Source organism: Pongo abelii, chromosome 4 (genome assembly GCF_028885655.2).
Source record: "Pongo abelii isolate AG06213 chromosome 4, NHGRI_mPonAbe1-v2.0_pri, whole genome shotgun sequence".
Taxonomy (NCBI): Eukaryota; Metazoa; Chordata; class Mammalia; order Primates; family Hominidae; genus Pongo; species Pongo abelii.
In genome coordinates, this window is record NC_071989.2 from 15,271,648 (window position 1) to 15,285,526 (window position 13,879).

General features: G+C 43.6%; 1 long non-coding RNA gene across 2 annotated transcripts in view; it reads right to left on the reverse strand.

The window, feature by feature from the left end:
- The window catches only part of LOC129059335 (uncharacterized), a 28,696-nt gene that overhangs the window by 13,245 nt on the left and 1,572 nt on the right, over nt 1–13,879 (reverse strand). Inside the window, exons 2-6 of one of the 2 annotated variants that reach the window (XR_008525146.1) lie at nt 12,961–13,081; nt 12,744–12,835; nt 12,315–12,377; nt 12,046–12,156; nt 8,901–11,891 (exon numbers count right to left, since the gene is read on the reverse strand). This is a non-coding gene — a long non-coding RNA (uncharacterized LOC129059335). Of the gene's footprint in view, nt 1–8,900; nt 11,892–12,045; nt 12,157–12,314; nt 12,378–12,743; nt 12,836–12,960; nt 13,238–13,879 lie in introns of those variants that run through there. The other variant, XR_008525145.1, reaches the window with a different exon arrangement.

Genomic DNA, 13,879 nt, shown 5'->3' on the forward strand with positions numbered 1-13,879 from the left:
ATGTATTAAATTAAAGAACTGTCTTAACTATGAGATCATGTTCATTCATTTTTGAGAGTCAAGTGACCCTTCCTTTCATGAAATAATGGTGATACCCTGAGGTCAGGAGTTCAAGACCAGCCTGGCCAACATGGTGAAACCCTGTCTCTACTAAAAATACAGAAATTAGCCGTGGCAGGTGCCTGTAATCGCAGCTACTCGGGAGGTTGAGGCAGGAGAATCGCTTGAACCTGGGAGAGGGGGCGTTGTAGTGAGCCAAGATCACACCACTGCTCTCCAGCCTGGGCAACAGGGCGAAACTCCATCTCAAAAATAAATAAATAAATAAATAAAATAATGGTGATAGGAATTCGTAGTTTTGTTGTTGTTATGTTTGTTTTTAAGTGCTCTTATTTGGCAAAATAAACTTATCATACTGAGTTGAAATCCCACTTTTTTTAGATTGCTGTGGAATCCCAATGCCTAGAATGATTGCTGTGGAGAAAGGAGGAAGTAACAAAGTCCTGGGCCTCTGAGAGCAAATAGGGAGGTGCCTTTAATGGATGATTTTAGTGGAGACTGCAATAAAAATTCCTGTTCATAAATATCACCTTTTCCACTGTGCCCAGCTTACTTTGAGTAGCCCTTGAAAATAGGACCTAAAATTCATGAAAGGACCTCCCCTTTTATTTGAACAAAATGACTGAGGGCTTTGTCTTTGAAAAAATTCTGTTCAAATGGGCACCCTGCTAGGGTGACTTGGATGGGAAGAGGATGTGGGTGTTGCGTGCCTTTCTCCCACTAGCACATTGTCTCAGTCCCTTTGGGCTGCTCTAACAAGATACATAGACTGAGTGCTTTGACACAACAGAAACTTATTTCCCATACTTCTGGAGGCGAGGAAGTTCAAGATCAAAGTGCCCATAGTTTGGGTGTTTGGTGAGGGCTGGATCTCTTCCTCAAAGGTGGTGCCTTCTTGTGGTGTCCACATGGCAGGAGGGGTGAACAGCTTCCCTCAGGCTTTTTTTTTTTTTTTTTTTTTTCTGAGATGGAGTTTCGCTCTTGTTGCCCAGGCTGGAGTGCAGTGGTGTGATCTCAGCTCATTACAACCTCTGCCTCCCGGGTTCAAGTGACTCTCCTGCCTCAGCCTCCCAAGTAGCTGGGATTACAGGCATGTGCCACCATGCCTGGCTAATTTTGTATTTTTAGTAGAGATAGGGTTTCACCATGTTGGTCAGGCTTGTCTGGAACTCCTGATCTCAGGTGATCCACCTGCCTTGGCCTCCCAAAGTGCTGGGATTACAGGTGTGAACCGCTGAGCCTGGTCAAGACCTTTTTTTATAAGGGCCTCAATCTCATTTCTGAGGGTGGAGCCCTCATGATGTCATCATCTCCCAAAGACCTCACCTCCTAATGCCATCACCTTGGGGATTAGGTTTCAACATATGAATTCTGTGGGGACATAAACATTCAGACCATAGCACACAGGCGACTTAATTTTCTTGGAAATGATAGGAGACTCTTGCTTGGGGAGCATACATTTCTAAAGGATCTGAGCAAGGCAGCCAGAATTTCTGGGTAGGGGGATGGATAGGAAGTGAGGAGGGGGTTGGGTGTGGGGAGACTAGGAAGCACTGCCTAGGAAGGCCAAGGGTATTTAGCTGAGAGAACAGGGGTAGTGAGAGAAAGTCTTACGTGAAGGGGATGCCCAGAGGGATATTGAACAAGTGCAAAGAGAGACAATAAAAGGATGGGGAAACCAGATTTTACCCGTTGATCTACCTTGAAACAAAAACCCAAACCAAAATAAACACAGAAACCAAAAAGCAAAACTCCCACGATACCATCAGAAATGGGCTATTTCCACATGGAGTGGCAAATGAGCTGATGGAATTCTTGGTTTCTCTATTTCAGGAAGAATAGAGTAATGAGGGATGTCTTTCTCACTGTGTTCATATCATTGTCTGATGATTAGAATGACTGACATGATAAATGCAGGTAATTACCATCCTTTTCTTACACACATTTCACAACATTCAGCCCTACACAACAGAATTGATCTTGTACTCATGACTGCAAGAAGAATGTCCTTGTATGGCTGGGTGCGGTGCCTCACACCTGTAATCCCAGCACTTTGGGAGGCCGAGGTGGGTGGATCGCCTGAGGTCAGGAGTTTGAGACCAGCCTGGCCAACATGGTGAAACAATGTCTCTACTAAAAATACAAAAATTACCTGGGCATGGTGGTGGGCACCTGTAATCCCAGCTACTTGGGTGGCTGAGGCAGAATTGCTTGAACCCAGGAAATGGAGGTTGCAGTGAGCCAAGATCGAGCCATCGCACTCCAGCCTGGATCACAAGAATGAAACGCCACCTCAAAAAAAAAAAAAAACCTTGTATAATGCAGTGGATCACAGAATATAATGTAGTTATCCACGTACCGTGACCCCAGAAAGGGCTTGGTGTGTGGCTGATCTCATCTTTATTGCCCCCTGGGTGAGTCATGAATCATTGCACCCAAGAAACTCTGACACACTTTCTAGCAAGTAGTATTCACCATCACGATAGTGTAACTACCGTTCACTGCTAAGTTGTGCAAAAATTAAAAAAGAAAAAGCCGCCTTTATGAGGTAACAAGCTTTAGAGCACAGCAGATTGTATGTGATTATAGCAACTGAAATGATCTTGCCGTGTAATGGGCTTATGATGTCTGTTGTATAGTGGCTTTTTTTCTGAGGCACTATACGACAGTTGAAATATAAAGTTGAAATTAGCAATGGTCAAGTATCAAATCTGCTGGCATTTCACAACTCTAAATGTTTCAGTAATTAAAAGGAGACAAGGACTCTGGCTGTCAAAGGAAAGAATGGCCCAGGAATATATATATATATTTTTTTAAACTGAGACTTGTTCTGTTGCCCAGGCTGGTGCGATCTTGGCTCACTGCAACCTCCGCCTCCTGGGTTCAAGCAATTCTTGTCTCAGCTTCCCGAGTAGCTGTGACTAGAGGCGCACGCCACCACGTCCGGCTAATTTTTGTATTTTTAGTAGAGACGATGTTTCAACATACTGGTCAGGATGGTCTCGGACTCCTGACCTCACGATCCACCCACCTGGGCCTCCCAAAGTGCCGGGATTACAGGCGTGAGCCACCGCGCCCAGCCTTTTTTTTTTTAAGACGGAGTCAGAGTCCTGACCCAGGACAGTCTCGCTTTTCTCCATTGAAGCAGGGGAGAGGCGAGGCTGTAAAGAGGGCAGTGAGATAAGAATAGGAGGCAGCAGAGGAGTTCAGGGTGTGGACTTTAGAGTCACACTGTCTGGGTTTGGGTCCAGCTCGGCCTCTTACCAGCTGTGTGACCTTGAGCGAGTTACCTAACCTCTCCGTGCCTCATTCCCCCAAGTGAAAAATGAGAATAACCATGGTACTAAGTCGTAAGGTTGTGGTGAGAATTAAACAAGTTTATAAGGTGGTTGTGTTCAGCATGCTATGCAAATGAATGTTTGCTACTTCTGAAGGAGGCATAGCAGGAAAAATGCTCTAGATGGATGTAGCCGACCAGCAGTTGAAGCTATTGGTGCAAAGGTGGAGGGCAGATTGGAAGGTGCCTGGGAAGCGGTGTCTTATCTGGACTAAATACCCGAGATTTGTTGTCTCATGGCTGTAGAAAACTAGGATGCAGACACACAAAGAGTGAGGTTCAGAGCAGAGGTCTAACAGGAGAAAGAGAAGAGCTCTTTGGGGCAGAGAGAGGTCCGAGAAATGGGTTGCTGCTTCCGCAGTGAAATGCAGAGGATTTTATAGATGAGCTTGAGGAGGTGGTGTCTGATTTACATAGGGCACAAAAGATTGGTTGGACCAGGTGTGCCATTTGCATAGGCTGTGAAAAACTGGTTAGGGCTAAATATGTCATTTGCATAGGGCATGAAAACCTGGCCACCCACACCCTAATATTTTATTATGCAGATGGATTCTCCACCTGGTCAGAGCCATGTTGTTTTTTTTTTGAGACGGAGTCTCACTCTGTCGCCCAGGCTGGAGTTCAGTGGTATGATCTCGGCTCACTGCAAGCCCCAGCTCCCGGGTTCAAGCTATTCTCCTGCCTCAGCCTCTTGAGTAGCTGGGATCACACGCGCCCACCACCGTGCCCGGCTAATTTTTATATTTTTTAGTAGAGATGGGGTTTCGCCTTGTTGGCCAGGCTGGTCTCGAATTCCTGATCTCAGGTGATCCACCTGCCTCGGCCTCCCAAAGTGCTGGGATTACAGGCCTTTGCCACCGCGCCTGGGTGCCTGTTTCTTTTTTTTTTTTTTTTTTCATTATGAATTTATTTTATTTATTTATTTTTCTTTTATTATTATTATTATTATTATACTTTAGGTTTTATGGTACATGTACACCTGGTGACAAAAGGAAGATGGGGCCTCCCTGTTGAACATACCTGGACCCCAGGTAGCCCTTTTCTACTGGCACAGCAGCCGGGGTTCACCGGTGCAAGCTTCCAGCTTGCTTATCTACGTTAACAGCTCGATTTTTCAGGTTACTCTTTGTTAGAAAAGAAATAATTTTGGGGCTGTTTTTGTTAAAAGAGAAATTCCGGCCGGGCAAGGTGGCTCACTCCTGTAATCCCAGCACTTTGGGAGGCCGAGGCAAGCGGATTGCCTGAGCTCAGGAGTTTGAAACCAGCCTGGGCAACATGGCGAAACCTGGTTTCTACTAAAAAGGAAAAAAAAAAAAATAGCCAGGCATGGTGGCGGGCGCCTGTAATCCCAGTTGCTGGGGAGGCTGAGACAGGAGAACTTGAACTCGGGAGGCGGAGGTTGCAGTGAGCCGAGATCGCGCCACTGCACTCCACCCTGGGATAGAGAGTGAGACTCTGTCTTGGGAAAAAAAAAAAAAAAAGGGAAATGCCGCTGAGGACTCTGTTGCCCTTACTATCTGCTTAAATAATTTCTTTCTAGCTCCTGTATCACCTGGTCAGGGATCTCTGGGTCCTTGCACCACCTTCACAGCATCACAGAGGGCCCGAGGCAGGTGGCCTCTGGAGGGCCCTCCCGACAATAAGCAAGAAACTCAAGTCTGGGGAGGGGAAGCGTCCTTTTTTCACCAGACTTAGCAGTGTCCTCCCTCATTTTCTCTAAGGTTTGTATTGTTGGTGTTTTAAATGTAAAGACGTTTTTCCTGATTATGAAGGTCCGGAGTAACTGCAGCATTATTTGTAATAGCTAATAGCTAAAAATTGGATGCAACCTAAATGAATCATTCCCATAAATGTTCATTCCCCATAAGGGAATGAACAAGCTAATGATGGGATATTTGTTTGAGAAATACTCCACAGCAGTTAAAATAAATGAATTGGTTCGATACAGAGCATCCTGAGTGGCTCTCAAAAATCTAATGTTTAGTGAAAAAAGTAAGTCACAGTGTGATAAAATTTGTGTAAATTTTGAAGAACACCAAGAGGAACACTATGGGATGTTTATGAAGGCAGAAACTTCTAGGAAAGTGTGCAAACAGTCTGGGTACCGTGGCTCATGGCTCATGCCTGTAATCCCAGCACTTTGGGAGGCTGAGGCGGGCAGATCACTTGAGGTCAGGAGTTTGAGACCAGCCTAGCCAGCATGGTAAAACCCCATCTGTACAAAAATACAAAAATTAGCCGGGCGTGCTGGCACATGCCTGTAGTCCCAGCTACTTGAGAGGCTGAGGCAGGAGAATTGCTTGAACCCGGAAGGTAGAGGTTGCAGTGAGCCAAGATCATGCCACTGCACTCCAGCCTGGCCGCCACAGCGAGACTCTGTCTCAAAAAAAGAAAAGTGTGCAAACACAGACTAGAAGGCTGCATGCTCAGAGAGAGAGAGAGGGGTCTGGGATAGGGAGCAACGAAGACTGAAACTCCATCGATGATATCCTATTCCTTTATTAGATATCTGAAGTGAAAACAAAAGTTAATTCTCGGTAGGGGAGTCCTTATTTTTCTGTTTAAAACTTTCCCCTATTAAAAATTTGTTCATGCCCATATTAGAAAATTTAGAAAATACATTTATTTTATTTATTTATTTTTTTTTTTGAGACAGAGTTTCGCTCTGTCACCTAGGCTGGAGTGCAGTGGTGCGATGTTGGCTCACTGCAAGCTCCGCCCCCGGTTTCATACCATTCTCCTGTCTCAGCCTCCTGAGTAGCTGGGACTACAGGTGCACACCACCATGCCCAGCTAATTTTTGTATTTTTTTTTTAGTAGAGACGGGGTTTTACCGTGTTAGCCAGGATGGTCTTGATCTCCTGACTTTGTGATCCACCTGCCTCGGCCTCCCAAAGTGTTGGGATTACAGGTGTGAGCCTCCGCACCCTGCCTATTTTTATTTTTTATTATACTTTAAGTTCTAGAATACATGTGCAGAAAGTACAGGTTTGTTACATGGGTATACACGTGCCATGGTGGTTTGCTGCACGCATCAATCCGTCATCTACATTCAGTATTTCTCTTAATGCTATCCCTCCCCTAGCCCCCCACATCCCAACAGGCCCTGGTGTGTGATGTTCCCCTCCCTGTGTCCATGTGTTCTCATTGTTCAACTCTCACTTATGAGTGAGAACATGCGGTGTTTGGTTTTCTCTTCCTGTGTTAGTTTGCTGAGAATGATAGTTTCCAGCTTCATCCATGTCCCTGCAAAGGACGTGAACTGATCCTTTTTTATGGCTGCATAGTGTTCCATGGTGTATATATGCCACATTTCCCTTATCCAGGCTATCATTGATGGGCATTTGGGTTGGTTCCAAGTCTTTGCTATCGTGAACAGTGCTGCAACAAAAAAAAAAGGGGCTGGGTGAAGTGGCTCATGCCTGTAATCCCCACACTTTGGGAGGCCGAGGTGGGTGGATCACCTGAGGTCAGGAGTTTGAGACCAGCCTGGCCAACATGGTGAAACTCTGTCTCTACTAAAAATACAACAACAAAAAAAATTTATCTGGGCATGGTGGCAGGAACCTGTAATTCCAGCTACTCAGGAGGCTGGGGCAGGAGAATCGCTTGAATTTGGGAGGCAGAGGTAGCAGTGAGCCAAGATCACGCCATTGCACCCCAGCCTGGGCAACAACAGCGAGGCTCTGTCTCAAAAAAAAGAAAAAAAGAAAAGAAAAGAAAAAAGCATAAAAAGTAAGTAACTAGCATTCAGATGTAATCACCATCATCACTTTTTTCTGCTGTGATGTCTGTAGATGTGCATTTGAAATTGTAGTGTATATATAGTTTCATAAAATGCTTTTAAAATGTAATGTTTTATGTTTTCCTATGTTAAACGTTCTGTTAACACATGCTTATCAGCAGCTACAAAATATTTCATCTTCTGTACACACCAAAATTTATTCTATCATTTTTCTATAGGTAGATATACAAACTGTTTCCAATCTTTTGTCACTGTAAATAATGGGCTGTGAACATTGTACATTTCTGATTATTCCCTTAAGATATATTTCCTTAAGATACATTTCTCTCTCTCTATATATATATAGATATATTTATATTTAATATTATATTTATATTTAATATATATTTCTCTCTATATTTCTATATTTCTTAAGAAATATATCCTTAAGATATATTTCTAGGAAGAAATGCTGGCCAGACAGGTTCAAAATGTATGGGCATTTTTAAGGCAATTGACGACGCATTATCAAACTGGTTTCCCAAAAGTTTGAATCAATTTAAGCCTCTTTAATTGGGTATCAAATCACCTAAACTCACCCCACCTCTATAGCAAATTTGTTTTTCCTGGGCCTCTGGGCTTATTTTCTTTTGGATTTCCTCTAGCAGTGGTTCAGACCTCAGGAAGGGAGTGGCTTCTGGCTGGAGAACAGGCTTGGTGGGCGATTTCCCTAATATTTGCTCCTGTGGGAACCTCAGAGCCAACCCCCTCCCTCCGATGATTTCAGTCACTTCCAGTCATTAGGTTGAAGGCCTGTCTTGTTACTGCTCACCACCTCCTACGCTGCGGCTGACACATGTACTGGAGCCCTTCAGAGAGGAAGGACAACCCATTATTTGGTAGTTTGCTGTCTTATAGGAAGCTAGGGACAATACTCAGCAAAAACACAGATTCACCCTAAGTGGCTGTCCCTTTCTAACTGTCATAATCCAGCCCTGATGTTCACTGTCACTGCCAAAAATCCTTTCCAAATGGGAACTCTGCTCCCTATCTGGAATTGATTCTAGTTAAGGGGCCACTGATGAGTATCATCTGGCTCAGTAGGAGAACGAATGGCTTAGTCCTGGCCTGTTAACATTTACAGATATTTGTTATCACCCACATTCCAGGGAATTTGTTGACACAAGCCCCAACTATTTTGAAAGAGCATTCCACCTTGGGATATTGTACTGCTTTTAAACTTGTGTCTATATAAGGCAGGAATTATTTGCACATTCAATGGTAAGATCTCCATCCATTCAACATTTAAAGTAAAAAAGTAGCTGCCTCCCACTGTTCTGAGGATAAATAGCTACAACCTCACCACGACCAACAAGCCCGTCTGGTTTCCTCTCATGAGAACACTCCCCTCGAGCCTCCTTGACTTTCTTTCTGGCTGTCAAACACAGCATGTTTCCGCAGCCTCGGGGCCTTTGCATGTGCTATTTCCTTTGCCTAGAATGGTCTCCTTCCTCCTAGAAATTGCTCCTGACTCAGCAGATTCCACTCCAGCACCCTCCTTTGCCCAGTCTTATTAGAATCCGTTAGAGGAACTCCAAAACCCCATCTGCAGGCAAGGCTGCCCTGATGCCCCAGACGAGGTCTGGACTCTGGTTTATATTATCACAGCATCTGGTGGTTTTGCTTGTGATGCTTTGCAGTTTGTAATTCTATTTTATCTGTGTCATCAGAGTTGAATGTCTGTCTCTCTCATTAGTGTGTGAGGTCTAGGCAGGAAGGGACAGCTTTTTCTTATCACCAAAAGCACGTGGCCACCAGCACAATGCCGGCCAGATAGGTGCTGAATTCATGCTTGCAAATGAGTAAATGGATACTGACATGCTGCAGCTGATGGCTGGGGTGGGGTTAGTGCAGTGACTGAGTGTCCTGGCATGCAGTGTTTATTTTATTTTATTTTTATTTTTTGCAGGGGGATACATTATTTCTCATGCCATATAAAAGTGCCTCTCAGGGTGGAGGCTTTTTTTTTTGAGACGGAGTCTCGTTCTGTCGCCCAGGCTGGAATGCAGTGATGCGATCTCAGCTCACTGCAACCTCCACCTCCTGGGTTCAAGCAATTCTCTGCCTCAGCCTCCTGAGTAGCAGGGATTACAGGAGCATGCCACCACGCCCAGCTAATTTTTGTATTTTTAGTAGAGATGGGGTTTCACCATCTTGGCCAGGCTGGTTTTGAACTCCTGACCTCGTGATCCACCCACCTTGGCCTCCCAAAGTGCTGGGATTACAGGCGTGAGCCACTGTGCCTGGCCAGATTCTGGGTGGATTTTCTTAACTTACTAGTGATGAGACTTTCTTACTACCTTGGCCTCAGTCTGATTTTAAAATGAAGATAATATCTTACATATTCTTCATCCTAAGACACCGCTGACTTTAAGATGATCATCATTCAATAACAACTTTTCAGTGAAAAAAATCCAAACTAGACCAAATAAATAAATAAATAAGATAAAACACCTCACTATAGCTCCTGCATGTTGGTTTTAAAACACATATTGATTGTAAAACATACCCAATTTCCAGGCATGTTAACATGCTAAAAAAAAAATGAACATCTTTAGAATTTAGACAAAACGTGGCGATGCCTACCAAAAAGGATGACTGGTCAAAGAGATGATGCATGTTCATCATTTTGCCACGTGCCTGGTATACCTGAAGCATTTATTACTGTGAATACTATCTTTTCCTTTGAACGGGTTCACTTGTTTTCGGTCTGTGGGTTGTGTATTCCTAAGGACATCAAAGGGCTCATGTCTTCTATTTCTTTATAAATTCCATCTCCCCTGCCCCCCCCCAGTATTTGGTAAGCTATGATGAACACACCACAGATATCAGTAGTGGAGAATGATGGAGGCATCCGTGCCATGAAGAGCAAGGCTGTTTTGGACCCTGCTTCCTGCTTGGGAGGAGTGAAGGGAGTGAAGCCAAAAAGTGGGGAACTGGCCTTCCTCAGACCGTCTGTGCTCAGGATCTGGCTCCTTTGCTAAACAATCAAGGGAAGAAAAGCCCCCTGTTTGGTGGGACTGCATTCTCTGTTGTGGTCAGGATGTTATTGTTGTCTTTTCTGTGTTTTCACGGAATAACATTACAGCATGTAATGTTATGCATGTAATGCCACTGCCTGGCCCAGGCCTCCATGACTTCTTGCTTGTCCCATGCAGTTGCCTCCCAAAGAATTTCCTGCTGGTAGACATTCTTCTCTGCAGCCGGCCTGATCTAATTCAGACGAGATCGAGCATGTTCGGGGTGATACGGCGGTAGACTGACCCAATTTAATTCAATTCCATACAAATGAGCAAGGTACTCATGTCACTGGGCTCATCATCTAGGTTGTGAAGATGCTCATCTCACTCCCCTGGTCTCCTGCAGAGACTGGTTAAGCTGCAAAGGCTGGTAGCCACAGAAAGCATTATTCTCATGAACATGTAGAGAATAAAGTATGGTCTGATGAATGAAGCTTTGCTTTCTGAAATTGGGTCTCATTCCAACATCCTTGCGTTCCTTCTCTTCTCAGCCTTGATTTGTTCCTGACTTCCTGCCCAGCCTCAGGGTCTTGATTTGGTCAAGCCTCAGTTGCCTCTGATTTCTGGAAAAATCTCCTTTGCTTTTACCTCACTCAGCACACTGTCTAGGCTTGTCACACAGCACATGATTCCATTTTCCTATTTTGGAATATACTCAGACAGGCACAAAGCTGATTTCTTTTCTAGACTATAAACTCCTTGAGAGCAGGAGCTCCATCTCATTTATCTTTATATTGTAGTTTTTACATGTAGCATGCATAAAATGAGTAAGTTGCTTAATGGTGACTGAAACATCAAAAGGAATTTATTATAGGGTTTCGACTCAGGTGCTAAAAAGCAGTAACAAGGTATTTCTTTTTTTTCTTTTTCTTGATTTTTTTTTTTTTTTTTGAGATGGAGTTTCCCTCTTGTTGCCCAGGCTGGAGTGCAATGGCTTAATCTTGGCTCACTGCAACCTCCGCCTCCCGGGTTCAAGCAATTCTCCTGCCTCAGCCTCCTGAGTAGCTGGGATTACAGGCATGCGCTACCATGCCCGGCTAATTTTGTCTTTTTAGTAGAGATGGGGTTTCTTCATGTTGGTCAGGCTGGTCTCAAACTCCCGACTTCAGGTGATCCATCCGCCTCTGCCTCCCAAAGTGCTGGGATTACAGCCGTGAGCCACCGCGCCCAGCTGTAACAAGGTATTTCTTATGTGTCCCATAAATTAAATCTAGGGGGAAAAACGATCCCTACACAGTGAAGGGATCTTTCTTTTGCAACAATCATTTCTTTTTTTGTGTGTTTTTCCTTTGAATTAATTTAATGGTGCAAAGGGGTCTTTCTTTTCTCTGATGGGCAGAGGAGGGACGTATATACTGTCAGATTATGCTATTTTAGCAATGTAACCATTCATGCATGTATCCAGTGCTCAGAATGCAGCCAGTATATATTTTAAAACCAACACTGGTGCTTTATGAAGGGTGGGTTGAATTCAGATGTAGGTGCAAGGAGCCAAAGGCAGGATCAGCTCTGGCTTGGTGACCTGGACTTAGGTCCCGTATGGGTGAGGCCAAGCCTTGCTGCCTTCTTCTCAACAGTGGTTCCTGGGGCACAGAATGAGAATGCTAAACAGCTTCATCCTTAAGAACTACCAGCTTTCAAGAAAACAGGTAGCACAGAGAATGGCTCTAAGCCAATGACCTTGTGGCATCTGGAAGCAGAAATTCACAGTGTTTCAGGGTGCACTAACAAAATAACTTGGTAAGCAACATAGCCTATTGGGGTTTCCATATTACATTTTATGAATTCCTCAAGTTTTAGGTGATTTTTTGAAAATAATACTTTTTGGCACATTTAAAACTTACGTATGTATGGATGTAATTTCTAAATCCAATCTCTTCTTTTTTTCAGTAGACCAAATTAGATTGCCATCTTTATCTTGTGGCAGACACGTGTTTCCAAGGGCAAATGGTCACCTAACAAGAAACAATATGGTTTTACTGCCTGATAGATGATTTTCAGATTTTTGAAAATTATCTAAAAGTCAAAATAGCAATTTAAAATTTTAAAAAATGTGGAAAAGCCCTTGTAAATATTTGAATAGGCTCAGGGGTTAATGAATGTGGGTTTCAACCTCAGTGTGGAGTGGATTGAACTTCACGGTCTTGAGCATCTTTCCTCCTCTCAGTATCTGCCTCTGCAGATATGAAACAGAAACAAAGGTGACAGCCTCTACACACTGAAAGGATGTGAAGTAAATAAAACAATGCATGGAAACATATCCTTAGACCAACGGTCACGTCTAGGTTTGAACTAAGTCATGATCCTAAGTTGTCTTAAGTGCTGTTCTTTCTGCATAGATCCCTTATAAAAAATTCCTTTCTCAGTGACGGATGACAAGTAGCTCACCTGTCAAAAACTATTTTGTAAAAATCATTTATCTTTCCATCCTTCTCTGCATTATTGCCTTTATTTTTCAGGCACTGCAAAAGTGGCCTCGTTTTCAATGGCAGGTGTTACCAGAGTGGTCATCCTGTCTGTGTGTGTTCCATGTCACCCCTACCTGCTGGTAGCCGTGAGTGGGTCCCCAGTGCTGGAGATGTGGTTTTCTCTTCTCAGTGCTGGCCTCACGGGTAATAGTAAGCCCTAGAATTTCTCCAAGACAAAGAGGTTTTAGGGCAAGACACTCTCTCGTCTAATTTTTCTTGCATTATTTCAACTGGATACTAATAGAAACCAACAGGTGAGTAACCTCTTATCCATCTTTGGGAAATGCTTACCTTGTTTCCTAGGTAGAAGCTATTTGATGAGAAATGTCATTCCGTAGTTCTTTCTGAGTCTTGCGATTTTTATCACAGCAAAGTTATTTGCCTTAAGGACTTTTCCAAACCCATTACTTTCCTATAAAATACCCTCAATTGAAATAATACACTTCTCATTATGTAGTTACTTTCAGTGCTGGAGACTCAAAAATACTTGAAAAATCTTTTAAACTCTTCTTCAAGGACTATTTTTACCACTGTAAAATTTACATATGGTGATATATAGCAACTGTTTTAATAGCTTACAGCCATATTAAGAAAATCTAGATATAATAAGACAAAAAGGATTCTATATCTCAATAATACTGCAGTGCTCGCTTAGAAATGCTGAATAATCACTCTGGCTGGAATTGGAACAGCAAAAGCATTATTTGAAGAGCATTATATGATGCCTAATGACCTAGAGAAAGTATGACCAAGCTTTCTATCTAATTGGAAAAACACCCTTCCTTCTGATCGGGTTTGTGGGGACAATTCTGCTGAATGCCACATTTTCTCATTTGCCTTTTTCTTACACTTACATAAGGGATGCCAGCTTTGGGGTAGATCTCATATAATCACTAGTGAAGTATTGCGTCTCAACTCCTTCCTCCTAGACTGCAAAGCCCATCTTTGAAGGGTTCCAATGTTATCTACCCATAGGTCTGCTTAATCCATTGGAGCTGCCAACCTTGCAGGGGGTGTGATATGAGGGCTAACCTAGCCCAGTGCTTTATCACTGTAGCCTCGCCAAAAACGCTACCATCACTTAAAATAATACTTTGTAAAATTTCAGCACTGGTATGGTTTGGATACGTGTCCCCACCCAAACCTCACGTTGAGTCATAATCCCCAGTGTTGGTGGTGGGGCTTGGTGGGAGGTGATTGGATCATGGGG